Source organism: Bactrocera tryoni, chromosome 2 (genome assembly GCF_016617805.1).
Source record: "Bactrocera tryoni isolate S06 chromosome 2, CSIRO_BtryS06_freeze2, whole genome shotgun sequence".
Classification (NCBI taxonomy): Eukaryota; Metazoa; Arthropoda; class Insecta; order Diptera; family Tephritidae; genus Bactrocera; species Bactrocera tryoni.
In genome coordinates, this window is record NC_052500.1 from 49,059,574 (window position 1) to 49,076,588 (window position 17,015).

Consider the following 17,015-nt stretch of genomic DNA (forward strand, 5'->3'; position numbering starts at 1 on the left):
ATGTACCGATGGTAGTCCAAAACTGACCAGGCTTCCACGAAGCATAGTTGTCTAATAGTAGACCACAAGAGGATACGGGAGCACCGACTCGCTTCTATTTTACCGATAGCGGTTCTATGTTGCCTTTTCTTGCTATATCATCAGCTTTACAGTTTCCTGCTGATAGTAAAGATGGGAATACTTTGACCAGCCCTGAAAGTGCTTTTAGTGAGTTCAAAGCTAATATCGTCGCTCTGCTATCTGAGTAGACGTTCATTTCCCTGAAGGAGGCTGCACTCTGGAGCAGTAGATCTACTGTTACCTTAATGGCTATAACCTCGGCCTGGAAGATACTGCAATAGTCAGAAAATCTGAAACTAGAGTTGATAGAGCGCTCACGTAAGTAAAACCATACACTAACCTTCCCCCTAAGCTTTGACCCATCCGTGAAGAAGCTCACTGCTCCTCTCCTCCAACGGCTTCTTCCCAACCAAAACTCTCTCGCTGGTATATGGGTAGAGAAGGAGCCGTGAGAGGGCGGTTGATCCAAGTGATCTGGTATGAAGTCAACCATACACCTGTGACGTCCACGGGCAGTGGAGTGGACCTTATGGCACCACACACCATCTTGTAGATTAAGCTCGTTTTCCTTTGCAGCTTTATATGAACTTGCCCAACTGCGATATATCCATTGGATTAATCACACCGGCCAACACGATTTTTGGGTCTGACAACTACATGTTAAATTTTAGTTTCTCCTTTAACAAAAATAAGGAAAACATTGTTTTTTCCGGTTAAAGTTTGCTTTCGTAGAAATTAGAGCAATTTTTCGATTTTTAAGCAGAAATTACTGATTTTTATATTTTTTCTACAATTCCACTATAGATTATAATTAGAAAACTTTTTTTTTAGATACAAGAGTCGTTTTTATTCAAGATGTGTGATAAACAATAATATATAAACGTAAAATAACAAGAAATTACTGTCTAAAAGTGAATATTTTTATACTCTCGCAACAAAGTTGCTAAGAAGAGTATTATAGTTTTGTTCACATAACGGTTGTTTGTAAGTCCTAAAACTAAAAGAGTCAGATATAGGGTTATAGGGTGACGAGTAGAGTTGAAATCCGGATGTCTGTCTGTCTGTCTGTCCGTCCGTCCGTCTGTCCGTCCGTCCGTGCAAGCTGTAACTTGAGTAAAAATTGAGATATCTTGATGAAACTTGGTACACGTATTCCTTGGCTCCATAAGAAGGCTAAGTTCGAAGATGATAAAAATCGGCCCACTGCCACGCCTACAAAATGGCGCAAACCGAAAACCTATAAAGTGTCATAACTAAGCCATAAATAAAAATATTAAAGTGAAATATGGCGCAAAGGATCGCTTAAGGGAGGGGCATTTTGGACGTAATTTTTTTGAAAAAATGGGCGTGGCCCCGCCCCCTACTAAGTTTTTTGTACATATCTCGGAAACTACTATAGCTATGTCAACCAAGCTCTATAGAGTCGTTTCCTTCAGGCATTTCCATCTACAGTTCAAAAATGGAAGGAATCGGATGATAACCACAGAAGAAAGCTGCACCCAGGCTTATTTTAAAAATTGAAAATGGGCGTGGCGTCGTCCACTTATGGATCAAAAACCATATCTCAGGAACTACTTAACCGATTTCAATGAAATTTGGTATATAATATTTTCTTGACACCCCGATGACATGTACGAAATATGGTTGAAATCGAATCACAACCACACCTTCTTCCAATACGAGTATAACGCTATTTTGAATTCCATCTGATGCCTTCTCTGTTAATATATACATTAGGAACCAATGATGATAGCGGAATAAAACTTTACACAAATACGGTATTTGAAAAATATGTAAATGACGGATAATGAAATCTCGATTATCACTTTATCGTGCGAGAGTATAAAATGTTCGGTGACACTCGAACTTAGCCCTTCCTTACTTGTTTGTATTTCTTTTATGCTCATATGAGCTCTCTCACTTTAATATACTTATCGATGTAGAAGATTAATTTTTAAGTGTTTTTCAATGTCTAGAATCAGAATTCAAGCATCAACAGAAACCCCAAAAAAAATTTTTTTTTGTTGACCGGTGAAAAGAAATTAAAACTGTTTATAGCATAAAAGTGTATAAAAAAATCGTACCATGACTTTTATTTATTAGCAGCTGTATGCTAAAGTCCTCTGATCTGAACAATTTCTTCGGAGTTTGTAGCACTGTAGGGTATTAATCTGTGAATGAAGACGTAGAAAAATAGAAAGCAAATCAACCTCGAAAATGGTGCTACATTAGTTATACGACATCTTCAATAAGAGCAACATTTTCTCCAACTCCGATTAATTTCTTAGGGCTACTACTTACGCAGGGATCAGTCAGTTACTCTCCATGTCATTTCTTTTAAATTAGACCTCTGGAAATACAATTTCACAACTAGGAGTCAGCATGAATAAATATAGCTCCAAATTTTATCCGACATCAAATCGTATTTCCCGCTTAACCTTACACAATTATATATATTTACAAGCATTTCAGCACTTAAAATTTTATTCTTTCAGCTAAAAAATGAAGCAAAACTAAAAAAATTCTTGGCATTTTTCTACAATTCACATACCAAGTAGCTTTTAACTTTTGTGCATATTTTACAGTTTCAGCGTTAGTTACCGTTACACTCGCACTCACGCATACATATGCAAACTTTTTCGTAAATAACATAAAATTTTATTTTCGTGAATTTCTTTATTTCGTCCGATTGTGTGTGTGTGTTTATGTATGTATGTGTGAAAGTGAGTGGCAAAAGACTTGGCAGCGAGTTATTTACATTGTTCCACCGAGCGAATGCTGGACCCACCCACCTGCGCGGATAAGCGTGCAGCAATCTCACAGCTCCTCGACGGCAAACTCTGCAGTGTTGCAGTGCTTCAGGCGCGCTCAGGTAGCTCGCTGGCCATTGAAGAGCGTATAAATTCTATTTGCAGCAGCACTTCTTATGCACATCCCTTACACTGTTTCCTGGCTCAGCGATGCCAGAATGGCAGAGTGATGGCCAGCACGATGTGCATGGTATGGTGTGTGGCCTGATGGCAGGCGCTGGTGTATGAACTGTTGCATTTTGCATTTTTCGTTTGTTTCTTGTGTAAATATTAATGTTGCCTTACGGATTAAGCGAATTGTTTGCGCACCAAATAAAAGAACACGCATAAAAGCAAGTGTAAAAAGTAAGAAAATAATAAATGCTGGCGAAGGCGGGTGAAAGTGGGGAGCTAGGGAAATACTGACTAAAAAATATACGAGTTGGCCACATTTGGCGGCATTGATAGAATAGCGCCAGACAAAGCAAGAATAACGTAAATGAAGAAGGCGAGTTGGGTGCCTCGTAAGCGAAGTTGGCTGCGGTAACGAATGAGCTTGCTGTAGATGAATGTTTTGTGTGCACTTTTGGAAAAGTAGCGAAATTTTTTAACTATAAAAAATAGTATGCCTTGAAACTTATGATTTTGTAATAAGAGTGAGGAAGACGAAGGAAGCTGCCACCTGATAGAATAAATTGTTGTGGGCCATGACTGACAATAGCAAATAGGAAACCACACTGCATTAAAAGGGTTTTTAAAGCTACGATTTCTCTCTGTTTTTAAGTTTTTTTCGGTAGTTTGGTTGAATTTTGGGATATGTTTTGTCAATATTCTTATAAATCCCTTTCTTCCCTTCAAAGAAAGCGTCTATTTGTTCCAGATGTAATACATGTAGTTGAAAACGTTCATTGGTCCTCAAGTGTTATCCACTTTTGAAACAGCCTTTAAGTTCACCCTTTATTGCAGGACTCTCGTATCGAGGCTTTTATGGTACTATTTTCTAAAAATGGAAAGCTTCGACTACTATAGATTACCATGTAGCAGCTCCTGGTTTTTAGTAGATGTCCTTGTTTTTTCCCGTCGTGCAATTGATTCCGTATATTCTAGAACATTTAAACCCTACTTCTACGAAGTTGACTCTGAGCTGTCTAATGAAAGTATCGCATGCGATGAGTCTCTGTATCATTCTAACCATTCGCAAAGGCTCGTTCTCGGTGTTTTCCATTTGATGATTTCGTTCACAATACCTACTTGATTCTATCAAATCTTCTTCTTCTGGAGGAGGATGGAGTCATATGTAGAAGTTCACGCAAGTAAGGAAAGTTCTCTGAGCGCCATTCACTTGGGAGTGGCCAGAAACGATTCATATGACTCAAGCAGCTCACTACTTCCGGTCTTTGACCAAGTATCCTCTGGGTAGCCTAAGAACATCCGTTTGAAGGCGAGCTAAAGTGAGAAGGCGAAACATCCCCTCCGCAGGGTTGTGCGCTGGGTTTGGGACCCGCTACGTAAAAAAATCTTACCAATGAAAATTAGCAATCAGCCTCGGATGAGAGACCCCCCTTTTGATGACGATTCTATCAAATAAGGCTTGGATAAATATAAAAAAAATCATTTTAGAGAAATAAGAATAATTATATTATCTACTTGAAGTTCGAGTAGTTTCCAATTTATTTCTCAGGTGCTTTGGCTTTCAGGCGTCCGTGAACCCACTGGACCGTACGTCACTTTTATTTAGAAGAGTATTATTTTTCACTGTATCCATGCCTCCCGCGATTTCTAGTTTTTTCACTTCGTTCTTTCTACCATGTCTAGTGGCGCTCAGCCGTGATTCCATAGACTCTTTAATTTGCATTTCAAACGCATTGAAGCGAAATTTGTTTCGAATTGCAAAGGATGCAACAATACAGCTAGTCATCGGTCGAGTTAGAAAAGAAAAGCAACAACAAAGCAAATACTGCAAATATTTAGTGGCGCTGCCACAAGCGGTCACACCACTACAATACCGATTGTGTTCTTACGACATTGCTCTCGGGTGCATAAATTCAGCACTACGCTAGACCATCTAACTTTTGCCTCTTGATTCTGTATGTGTATGTAGTCTTCTTCCCGCCTCAATTGCTTAGCGACTTTTGCATTCCGTTTTGTGTGCTGATACTCGTATTTGTTGTGTTTTGTAGTCTACTTTTTGGCGCATATAATATTTTTTAAACTTATTTCTTTATTCTTTTTCAGTTATTTTAATACATTTTGTTTCTTTTCTTCCTTTTTATCTACTCACTCTGTATCAATGACCTGTTTCAGTGCGCGCTTTCGTTGTCAACGGCTTCGCTGGCGTTGCGCTTCCTTCCCACCAAGCTTTGACAATAGCATTTAACTGCGCGCTTATCGATTCGTTATTGCTTTGTTTTGTTCACTCCAGCTACTCCCCTTTTTATTTCATTATATGCATTTACCTTATAATATTTCTCTATTTTCGATTTCCCTTCAAGCACTTTATTCCCTTTCACAAAAGCCGTGGCGCACAATTGTTATCTTTATGGGTTTATAGTCTGCTTTTAGGTGCCGGCGAGTTGATTTTTTCGCTTTGGCGCGTTTACTTTTTGGCTTCTTTGTTGTTGTGTGGATATTGCAGTCGCTGAGTCACGTCTTTGGCGCCTCTACAACTGCAGAAACATAGTCCTCATGGCCCCTTCAATACACTCGTAATAACCCGCCCACACTTTGTCGTCGCCTAACTTACGAGTACTTGTCTTATCTGCGCTCAAAGTTGCAACGTTGCAAAGGCCGTGATTCCACCCTTGACTGCTAGCTCCTCAACTTCAAACTCCTGCATATGCTCTTACACTGAACTAGCTTGTCGCCTGGTTTTTGTTATTTGCCGCATTAAATTTGCCACTTTTGTCTCACTGATTTACAGTTTCAAGGGATGCATTCTACATCTTTGCCCGCGTCACATTCGATTTGAGTTGAGAGTGCACTCTTCCACTCCCGCTTGCTTAGGTTTGGTATTCTTTGGTAACGACTGTTGCTTCAGTATGAAATTGAAAGTCAGAAATGTTCATTAAAGTTCTTTATGCACCAAGTTGGATAGATGTTACATTTATCTTCGCTTCTTTTACAAGTTATAATGTATTCAAAGATGGCTTTATTTGATAAATCATAATTATGTTATAACCTAAAAACGTCACACTCACGTGAGTTAAAATCGCTTTATTAGAGCCAATGTATGATATTTGAGCAATGTTGCCTAAAATGAAATATTGAGCTAGACAGCACACAAATTTCGGTTGCACCGAGGTTATAATATCCTTTGAAAATACAAAAATTTGACTTTCATCTGTCAGTTTATAAGACAGCTAAAGGTTGTCCCAAAACTAATGCAAGCTTCATATTTAACGTCATTTACACATGTAGTGACAGTTTAGGCTTAAAATAGAGCATTATACGATAGAACAACGTGCCTTCAGTATTGAGCAATATCTCAAGTTTAATAGGCCAATTTAAAAGTCCTCGGCCTAACACTGTAAAACATATTTTTTTTTGACGAAATTCTTTTTTTGAAATAAACAAAATTCCCCTCAAAGGTGATACACTGATTATAGCGACTATCCAACTTTTCGATATCATTATCTGTATTACGATTTTTGCTTTACTACAAAATATGTCATCACATTTTCAGTTGACGAAGATTTCTTCCCAATGAGCATTATTTTGTGATCTGAGAACAGAAAATAGTCACCAGAAGTCAGATCATGAGAATACGATAGATACGGAAGCAATTCAAAGCCAAATTCATGGATTTTTGCCATCGTTTTCACTGATTTCTGACACGGTGCATTGCCTTAGTGAAACAGTACTTTCTTTTTCTTGAAATGCGGCCGATTTTCGGCAATTTCGTCCTTCATACGATCCAATAACGCTATGGTCCTTCCTTTTTCAAGCTAATCAATAAAAACTATTTCATGCCCATTCCACGCGACTGTTGCGTTTTTCTACGCTTTGGGGCAGGTTCATCGTGTACAGCGGATGACTGTCGATTGGACTTCGGAGAGAAATAGATGATGACATCTACAGTTACATCGAAAACGTGAAATTATCTGCTTACCTAAGTCTTCTCTCAATAAATCTTGTTGAAACCAAATGTCGCCCAGATACCGAGCTTCAACTTCAGGCATCAAATAAGCGGTTATCATGGCGTGATAACCTTCGCCATTGACGGTTACGTTCTCATCAGCATCATTTCTGAGGAAATATGGACCGATGATTCCACCGGTCCACAAATCACACCAAACTCTTGTTTTTTCAGGATGAAATGACAGCTTTTGAATCTCTTAAGGTTACTCTGCGTCACAAATGCGGCACTATTACTTGCTTCCATATCTTTTGGTCCAAAAATGGGCTGCACCGTTGAACAGAATTTGGCTCGAAAATTTCGCGTGGGAAGGTCGAGTGGTTTCAGTTCTTGCACAAGCTGTATTTTGTACGCTTTCAATTTAAGATCACGACGTAAAATATCCCAAGTCGTTCCATACGTCAGTCCGAGTTGCTACGAACGGCGCCGAATCGACTCTCAACAGTCTTCGTGTAGACTCTCAGCTACGGCTGCTGTACAGGGTTTGTTCGGAAAGTAATAGGACTGATTTTCTTCCGCCGCGACTGTACTCCGAAGCGCGCGCAGCGTTCCTAGCTAACGAACGAGCCGCTGGTTAGTTATCTCTGAGCACCTGAAGTGTCAGAAAAAGGTGTTTCTGTGAATGGTGCAAACCGAAAATGTAGCGTTCCTTAGAGCAGAGGTACGCAATTAAATTCTGTGTGAAGCTCGGTAAATCTGCGACAGAGCCGTTTAGTATGATCAAGCAGGCTTACCCAGATGTTGCTTTAGCAAGAAGTGGTGTGCTTCGTGAAGACCGTGCTAGGAGACCTACGACTTCGACAAATACCGACAATGTGACTCGTGTGCGCAAAGTTTTGAACTCAGACCATCGACTAAGCATTCGTTTAATTGCCCAGATGTTAAATTTATCAAAATCTGTGGTTCATGACATTGTGACGGAGCACTTGAACATGCGCAAAGTGTGCGCGAAGATGGTCCCAAAAGTGCTCACTGATGACCAGAAATTCCGGCGAGTGAAAGTGTGCCAAGAAAATTTGAACATGTGTGAAAGTGACCCCCAATTTTTGGGTAACATAATCACAGGTGAGGAATTATGGATTTTTGAGTATGATTCCGAAAGAAAGAAGCAATGTACCTTTTCTTTTGAGACGACAGAGGGGATCCAAGCAGTATGCACCTCGGCTGTCAAGGCTATTCTGGAGAACGCTTTCCGCTAAGCCTTCAATGCTTAGAAATCGCGCTGGCAGTGCTGCATCGACGTAGAAAGAGCCTATTTTGAAAGTTTTTAAAAATTGTAACGATTGGTTCAATAATTTTTTTTTTATTTCGGGTTTCCGGCAACTTTGACTTTGAATTCTATAAAGCTTAAGTCAAAGTACATACATTCCCATTGAATAGATAAATCGACCATACATTATCCTCGTTATCCCAATTCTATTTGGAAAGCATTTGTTTACCTTAACTAATATGTATGTATGTATTTCCAATAACTACCACAGCGCCATCTAAAGGGCTTAAGCTTGTGTAGAACACTCCGGGACTGCCATTTATTGAAATCGATGGAGCGAGTTTTAAGTAAAAGATATTCTCCCATTTTCGAGTATATTTTATGTATGCTATCAACGACTGTTAAATAACTAAAAATAACTGCAATATATTCACATTCGGATATAAAATCACCGTTATATGAAATCTCATTTTCACTCACTCGCAATAAATGCTCAATGAATAGTAATGAAAACTTACTATATAACCCCTTCAAACGGCGCTGCCCAAGTAGTTGTACCCTATTTGTAGACAGTCTCTTATTACACCCAGAGGAGCTGTAGAAATGAAAATGCTGCTCACAAAACATTGCAGATTTTGTATTTAATTCTCGAATTCTTTAACATTCAACAAATTCCATCCGTTCACATAGCATACGCCAGCAAATCCCTTTCTCAGCGCACAATAGCTGAATGCGAAGCGCAAAATGAAACCGCAAACTCACCTTAAATGCAACCGTTTAATCGAAGTGAAAAAATGCCAGCTATGCATTTATTTATACGGATGCGTATTGTCCCACTTTTAACACGATCATGTGGTTGTTGGCATCGAAATGCGCTACTGATTGCATACAATGAAAGCATATAAGTATGTATATCCACGTACGGAATGTACTTCCACGTATACATATGTACATATATGTACCTATATATTTATAAGAATACTCAAAAAGTTGTTTGAAAGGAAAAAGCGTCATTGTTGCATTCAAGCCGGCATTAAATTCGAGTGTGTACATGCCAAAGCACATGCCAACTTACAGCTGCGGTCATAATAATATGAATGAACCAACCCTAAAAATAAAATTTGATATTTTGTCTCGAAAGAGTTGCATTAACTCAAAAATTCTTCGACTTATACTTTTGGCTTAATTCTTTGTGCTAATATCATATTCGGTTATTAAAAATATTTTAGACCAAAGTACTGCTAAAGACCGCAATTTGCCGATTCCAAGACGTTCTTATGAATTGGGACTGTCTCAAACGCCAACCTGGCAAATTTTGAGAAAGGATTTCGACTTCTATTTAAATAAAATTGTTCTCACTCAAGAACTGAACCCATTGGACCGCCGTAAACTAAGTTTAAGAAAACCATCTTCTCCAAAGAGACTCAGTTTCATCTGATTGGTGCGGTAAATATACAAAACTGTCGATTATGTTGCGAAAAAATGCACAAATTATTCATGAACAACCATTACATTCACCTAAATTATCAGTTTGATGTGATATTTGGTCTGGTGGAATAATCGGTCCGTATTTCTTTCGAAATGAAGCTGGTGACGCCGTTACTGTTAATGGAGAGCGGTATAGAGCGATGATATTCAACTCTCTATGGCCGCAGTTGGAAGAAATTGATGCTGACAACATTTGGTTCCAACAAGACAAGCCACATAGTACTTGCAACAACCGAATTGTTGCGAGAAAAGTTTGAAGATTCGATTATTTCCAAAAATTGTGACATTGAATGGCCTCCAAGAAGTTGTGATTTAGCACTATTCGACTACGCCTTGTGGGGTTATTTGATGTCATTGGTCTTTAGCAATAAACCAGACTCTCCTAAAGCTTTAGAAGTCAATAGAAGAATAGAAGTCTTGTTTAATTGCAAAAAGTACTCGAAAAATTTATTTATTGAATTTGTTCCTGCAAACGAAGTCGTTGAGGTTATTTGAAGATTGTTATATTTAGAACTTAACTGTATAAATTCTACTTCAATTTAAATAAAAAAGTTTTAATTTTCTTAACAGTTAGTGTGTTTTTATGAAGATACATCATATCACTCATCTTGAAAACCCCTCTATATTGGTAGTCGAAAAAGTCTTTTCATATTTCTAATCAAAATTCAACTTTTTTTTGTTTTTATATTTATAATGAGCTTTAATGAACCAAATATGTACCATTTTGGACGACCACTTTTTCCATTTTCCGCTAGAGACATTATACCATCAGTGTAAAACTTTTCTGGTTTCTCGGCGAAAAACTGCTACAAGTAATTTTCACAGGCTTCTCTTGAACATTACTCCAATTAAGAGAGTTCTACATTGACTGAAACAAATGGTGGTCCAATGGTGCAAGGTCAGGACTATATGGTGGATGCTTCAAAACTTCTCCCATTTTTTGCCGAGTCACCAAAGATGTGTGTGGTCTAGCGTTGTCCTGATGAAGACGAAGCCCTTTCTGTTGATCAGTTCTGGCCGTTTTTTTTTTCTATTGCTATCTTCAATCTCATCAGTTGTTGACAGTAAAATGTAGAATCAATCGTTCGATCAGCAGCTCATAGTGGATGATACCTTTCCAATCTCACCAAACACTCAGCATAACCTTTCGAGGCGTCAGTCCTAGCTTCGCGACCATTTGTTGAGCTTCAGCACTCTTGAACCGTAATCTTTTTCGCACTTTATTGTCGTATTTGATGCACTTTCTGTCTTCTGTTACCATTCACTTCAGAATTATATAATTTATTATTATATACACCAGTATGTTTACGGTTTTCGATTATGATCGGACTTGGTTCACGATGTTCTTAACTGCTGACCTATTTTCTACAATATGCTGTGCTTTTTTTGCAGCCGATCGGTTTATTTAGTCATAAAAATTAAAGATATTCATCGTGTATCACAAGTCTTAAATATTAGGCACTTAGTAGCAATGACTTCACTACTATTTTCTGGACCCCACCCGAGCTCAATAAGCATTGATCAGCAACCATCACCAATGCAGCAACGAGATCCTTCTGTCCCAGAGAGACGTAAGAGGTTCACTGATTTACTTGCTCTTTACGATACTCAATCAATATCAAGTATGTCTAGAAACTTTGTACCATAAACCAGACTGAAGTTAAAGCATCTCAGCATACATTCGGCGAACAAAGATTGGAATAGAAAAATTTACGACAAAGTGCTTTGATCTACAGTTTTGAGTTCTTAGCAACACAAAGGACCGGCGTTCTTAGCTACATATGAAAATGGGACCCTTTTTGACTTCATGTAAATAAGCCACGTTACCTAAGCTAACTTATACTGAACCTTTTTCATCATTTTCGCACGCTTTTTGTTACTCTCTGCTCTTTAGGCGTACATTTCTTCCCTCGTGCCAATATTAAACAGTGTATAGTATAGTGAAAAGTTTTCCTTTAAAGTACATTCGATTCACCAACCGTTTGAGAGTTGAGAATTAAATAAACTCATCGCAAATTTGTGCTGACATGTTCTCTTAGACATTCACAATTCAGTCCCACTTCTCTCTTTGACGAAAAAATGTTTCATTCCGCGCAAAATAAGATTTTAATAACCCCTTGACTTTAAATAGCATCCATCAATACGTGTCCCCTAAACAGCTATATCTTAAATATTGTTTTTAAATATTGTTAAATATTATAATATCAATGAGAAAAGTAAATATAATTTAAGTTTAGATAGTAAACCCGTAAGGCATTGGCGATAATAAAACTGTTCTAAAATTAGAACAACAAGTTGAATAATGATGATACTCAGAAATAGCGTAGGCAGAAATGAAGGATCGAAGACGCTTACTTTAAAAATATTTTTCAATCTCCAATTCTTCATGCTTTTATCCTTTAAAGCACACGCCAGTAGTTGGGAACACTCAATTCCGAGATTGAGTGTAAAACTCGTTTGCTAAGAAATTTTAATTATAGGTCTGACGAACTGTTATCTTGTTGTTTATCCATTTTATTGGCAGTCGCGCCTATTATTCTGATCGCAGCTGTAAATATAATAGTGTATTTTATAAAAGAATTCGGCATTACCACACAGCCTTTGGAAATGAGTGAGAATTTTAATTAACAAATAAATATGTATGTAGCCATTGTGAGTTCATATATGTATGTATATATGGAGGTATTATATGCGTGGAAACTTGGGCATATAATGCAAAAATTACATCAACTCGCCAAAAGCGCCAGATATGTGCGAATGTATTTAAGTATGCACGAATTTGAGTATATATATATATATGTATACGACATACATATAACCACACATATTCATATGTATTGTTCAAATACACACACGCGCATGCAAATATGCCACATTAAACTCACCCACCGATGGCAATGATATTTCCCTTTCCCAGGCATGCAACTACAATCCGTCGACGCATTTCCGCTGCAATTACCAACGGGTATTTCGCGCGCATAACTTACCTTAAAACACTTGTTCGTTCGTTGGTATGTGTGTGTGGATATGTGCGTATATGTGTGTGTGTCATAGTTTTTTCGAATGGTAGGCAACCAAGGCTCACCGGAATGGAGTAGTGCTGAAATGAAATAAAAGCGGCGTCAACACTATTTCCTATCAACAGCACATACGTTGGTAATATTATAATATATATGCATATGTATTAGTCTATATACGTATATTTTCTATGTGCAGCAGCAAGGCATTGGCTTTTCCCCATTTTTAGTTTTATTTTATTTATTTACACATTTTTATATAGTTGGCACACACATATATACATACATGCACACACAAGGTGCGTTCCAAAGTAAACAGGACTTTTTGAATCTAGCGCCCCTGCTGGCGCCATCTATATGACGATTGGTGTGTTAGAATCTGCTATCTTTATCGATTGTCCGGTGAGAATTTCATGACATTTCATTGATTGGAAGTGAAGTTATTGCGTTTTAAGTGTCAGTATGTTTGTGCTATCGGTGCGAAAATGAGCTTCGAACAAAATGTCAACATTAAATTTTGTTTTAAAATTGGTAAAACTTTTAGCGAACCATTTCAAATGATGAAACGAGCTTATGGCGATGATTGCCTATCCCGTAGCAGAGTGCACGAGTGGTTTCAACGTTTTCAAAGTGGTCGTGAGGACATAAATGACGATCAACATGAGGACCAATCAAAATCCGTGATCACTGGAAATTCCTTCGAAAATGTGCGTGAATTCTTCAAAAATCAGCCGAAATCATCAGTGAAATTCATGGAAATTGAAATGAACATATCCAAAACATCGATTTATCGCATTTTGACCGAACATTTCGGCTTACGAAAGATGTGTGCACAGTTTGTTCCGCACAAATTGACTGACGATCAAAAATTGTTCAGAATTCATCTTTCGAAGAACACCTTGTAACTGTTTATTTGACCAAAAATCACATTTTAACCGTTAACCACTCCCCGTATGCACCTGATAAGGCACCGTGCGACTTCTTCCTTTTCGGGAAAATGCATTTGCCTATGAAAGGAAAGCGGAATAAACCATTTGTTCTGTTTTTTTTAATCCTCTTTACTTTGGAATGCACCTTGTAAATATGTAAAAGTGTGTTAGCCCTGTTGCTGTTGGTTATCGACCACTCCTTGCCCACAAGTACCGCTCGTACAGCACAGCTTTAGCCGCTCAGTTCAATGCGGCACAGCACTTTCGCCTTGATTATTTATTTGATGGGGGAATTTCGTTCGTTGTTTCTCTTAATTTTTATTTCCTCCAAGCGGCTTGTCATAATTTTTTCCCATTTTCACCTATTTTTCCTCATTTTTTCGCAATTTTGCTATCGTTTATTTGTTTACTGTCGTGATTTGGGGCGCTATCATTAACAACAATACACCTGCTCACCTCACACACACACACATATATATTGTATATACAAACACACATAATCCCTCCAGTAGTTACATATATGTACATATGTATGTGCATAGCATAGCGTATCATGTTGCTGATCTTCCGGTTTGGTAAGGATAATTGTCGTACATTAAAAATCATAAGAAGCGTCCGCTCGGCAACTTGCCAAGCAGCCAACTTAACGGTGTGGTTTAATGAAATGCTTAATTAAGTATTTACACACATATTAATCCCATGCAAATGTAGTGATGAAGGCTTTTCGGCCGGCTCCGGTGTGTTTTCCTACCATATGCGGTATTTAATGCTTTTCGCCTCGGTGTGTGCTGGCTTGTCAGTGAGTGAGGGAATACTGATTTTAGCTTTTGGCTGTTTGATATGGTTACCTTTTATTTTGTTATTTAAATGCTGCGGTAAAGATTAATACTCATGGGTATTTATTGCATTTCACATCATGAATAACACTATTTATCTTACAAAGGGTTGATCGTGAGCTATTGGCTCGTTTTAATGCTTGTAAATTGGCGATATATGTGAAGAGGAAGAAATTTGAAAGAAACAACAAGCTCAACAGATCTACCCTGGTCTTGAAAATTATATTAAAAACTACTACAGAGCGAATGGAACTTAATAATTGACAATCTTTAATATAAAATGCATTAAAATAGAGAACCAATCGTTCGACAAAGCTAAAGCAGCTCATAGCGGATGATTCCTTTCGAATCTCACCTAACACTCAGCATAACCTTTCGAGGCGTCAGTCCTAGCTTCGCGACCATTTGTTGAGCTTTACCACGCTTGGACCATGATCTGTTTCGCATATTATTGTCATGATTGATCCACGTTTCTTCTCCTGTTACCATTCGCTGCAGAAATGATTCAATTTCATTTCGTTTCAGCAAAGAATCACAGATGTAATCCGGTTCCATTAAATTTTTCACAGACATTTCATGTGGTACCCAAACATCGAGCTTCTTTTTGTAGCCAGCCTTTTTTAATTGGTTCAAACCCGTTTGATGATGAATGTTAGATTCCTTAGCGATGTCATGGTTGTTTATGTGATGGTCCTGGTCTTTTCCTTAATTTCATTGACTTTTTCAACTATAGGTCTACCAGAGCGAGGTGTATCTTTCACATCGAAATTTCCAGAACGAAAACGAGCGCACCATTGTTGTGCTACACGAACTGATACAGCATCGTGTTCGTAAACTTCACAAATGTCATTGGTTCCTTCAGTGGCGTAGCTACAACTTCGGGTGCCCGGGGCCAAGGATGTTCTGCCGCCCCCTTTTATCTACCTACCTACAAGTTTCATGAGGTGGTTCGAACAAAAGTGAATTTTTACAAAATATCTTCGATATTAAATATATAAAATTTAGGAACTAAAAGCCACGCAAATTCTGAAGTTCCAAAATTCTCACAATACGGTTTTTGAGGAAATTGATAGTAAACTTACAAGACATCTTATTAAAAGCCATAGAAAAAAACCATTTTGCCCTATATCTTGTACACTTTTGGAGTTTTTAAATACCATTTTTGAAAATTTGGAGAAATAAAAGTATTTGTTACATTCAAAGCATAGGGTAACTGTGAGAGTGACACGTCGCTAGACAAAGCTAGAAAAGTGCATCTTAAGAGTATTTGAGTAAAAATTAATATTTTTCATTGTTATTCAGATTATTACATTGTGAGTGTACAACTCTTTATCTTTTATAATAAATTTAAAAAAAAAAATTGTTGAAGTATTTTTTTTTTTTTTTTGAATATTAAAAAACAGCGAAGATCGTTTTGGCGCCCCCAAGACGTTGCGCCCGGGGCGACGGCCCCCTTCGACTACCCAATATTTCGATAGAATGAGGTTTATATATAATTAATTCTAATTTCCAAGTTCTTTAACATGTTCTTGGCCTACGAAATTCGTTTCTGTTGCTTAAATTAATATTCGAAACATATTATGTATTTCTTATTTTGTACTGAAAATAAATATACAATATGATTATCCTCAAATGTACACAAAAACTCGATTTAATGAAGATCTATTTTTACTAAACCTGAAATAAGAAAAACGCTTTAAACTGTCTTTAAAACTACTAATATAAGCAAAAAGTAGTAATTCTTTGTTCATAATTTTATAATTATTAATTTATTCTTCAAAATCTATGGATCCCTTGACTTTCCAATCCTCGAAACAGCTGTTAAAGTCAATTTCCGGAATAGCCTTAAATGCGCTTAGCAATTCACGACTAGTATCTTCAATTGACTAAAATCGGTTTCTCCGGAGCTAACCTTTCAGTTTGCTGAATAGCCAGAAGGCCCGCGGGGCTAAATCCCTCAACCACGCACGATGTTGGTTGAATTTGGCGAAAAAAATAAGAAGAATCGATGTAATATTGTGGCAAAAACTAAGAGTTGCCGGCTCATAATTCAAATAGTATTCCTTGTTGACAGGTTGGCCGGTTGGAAGGAAAGTGGAGCGCACCACACTTGGATAATAGAAGATAACTTTCAACGTAACCAGAATTTTTGACCCGCTTTGACGTGATTTTTTCGTCAACACTGTTTTTCGACAAAAAAAAGTAATTTTGGAACCAATCGTGTCCTCACTTTTCTTAGACTCAAATGATATTTCAAAATTTAAATTTTTCAATTAAAAAGATCTCTGACTATTAATCGTGTAATTTCAAGCACCAATTCCTTTATTTTATTGATGTGTTGATCATCAGTTGATGTTTATAGCCGTCCTGGACGTGGTTTGTCGACAACGCGTTCTTGACCCTTTTTGAATAACAAGCAATTGTCACCGAAGGTTTCAGTGGCGATGAGTTCGGATGGCGATGAGTTCGGCTGGCGATAAGTATTTGAATCCGCACACAAAATTTAATGGAACCTTTTTGCTGAAATTATCTGTAAATCCGAAATTTGAAA

At 37.7% G+C, this 17,015-nt stretch overlaps 1 protein-coding gene across 3 annotated transcripts in view; it reads left to right on the forward strand.

Moving 5' to 3' along the window:
- Positions 1-17,015, forward strand: part of LOC120767907 (disintegrin and metalloproteinase domain-containing protein 10) — a 343,549-nt gene that overhangs the window by 309,544 nt on the left and 16,990 nt on the right. The gene's annotated exons all lie outside the window — the stretch shown is intronic.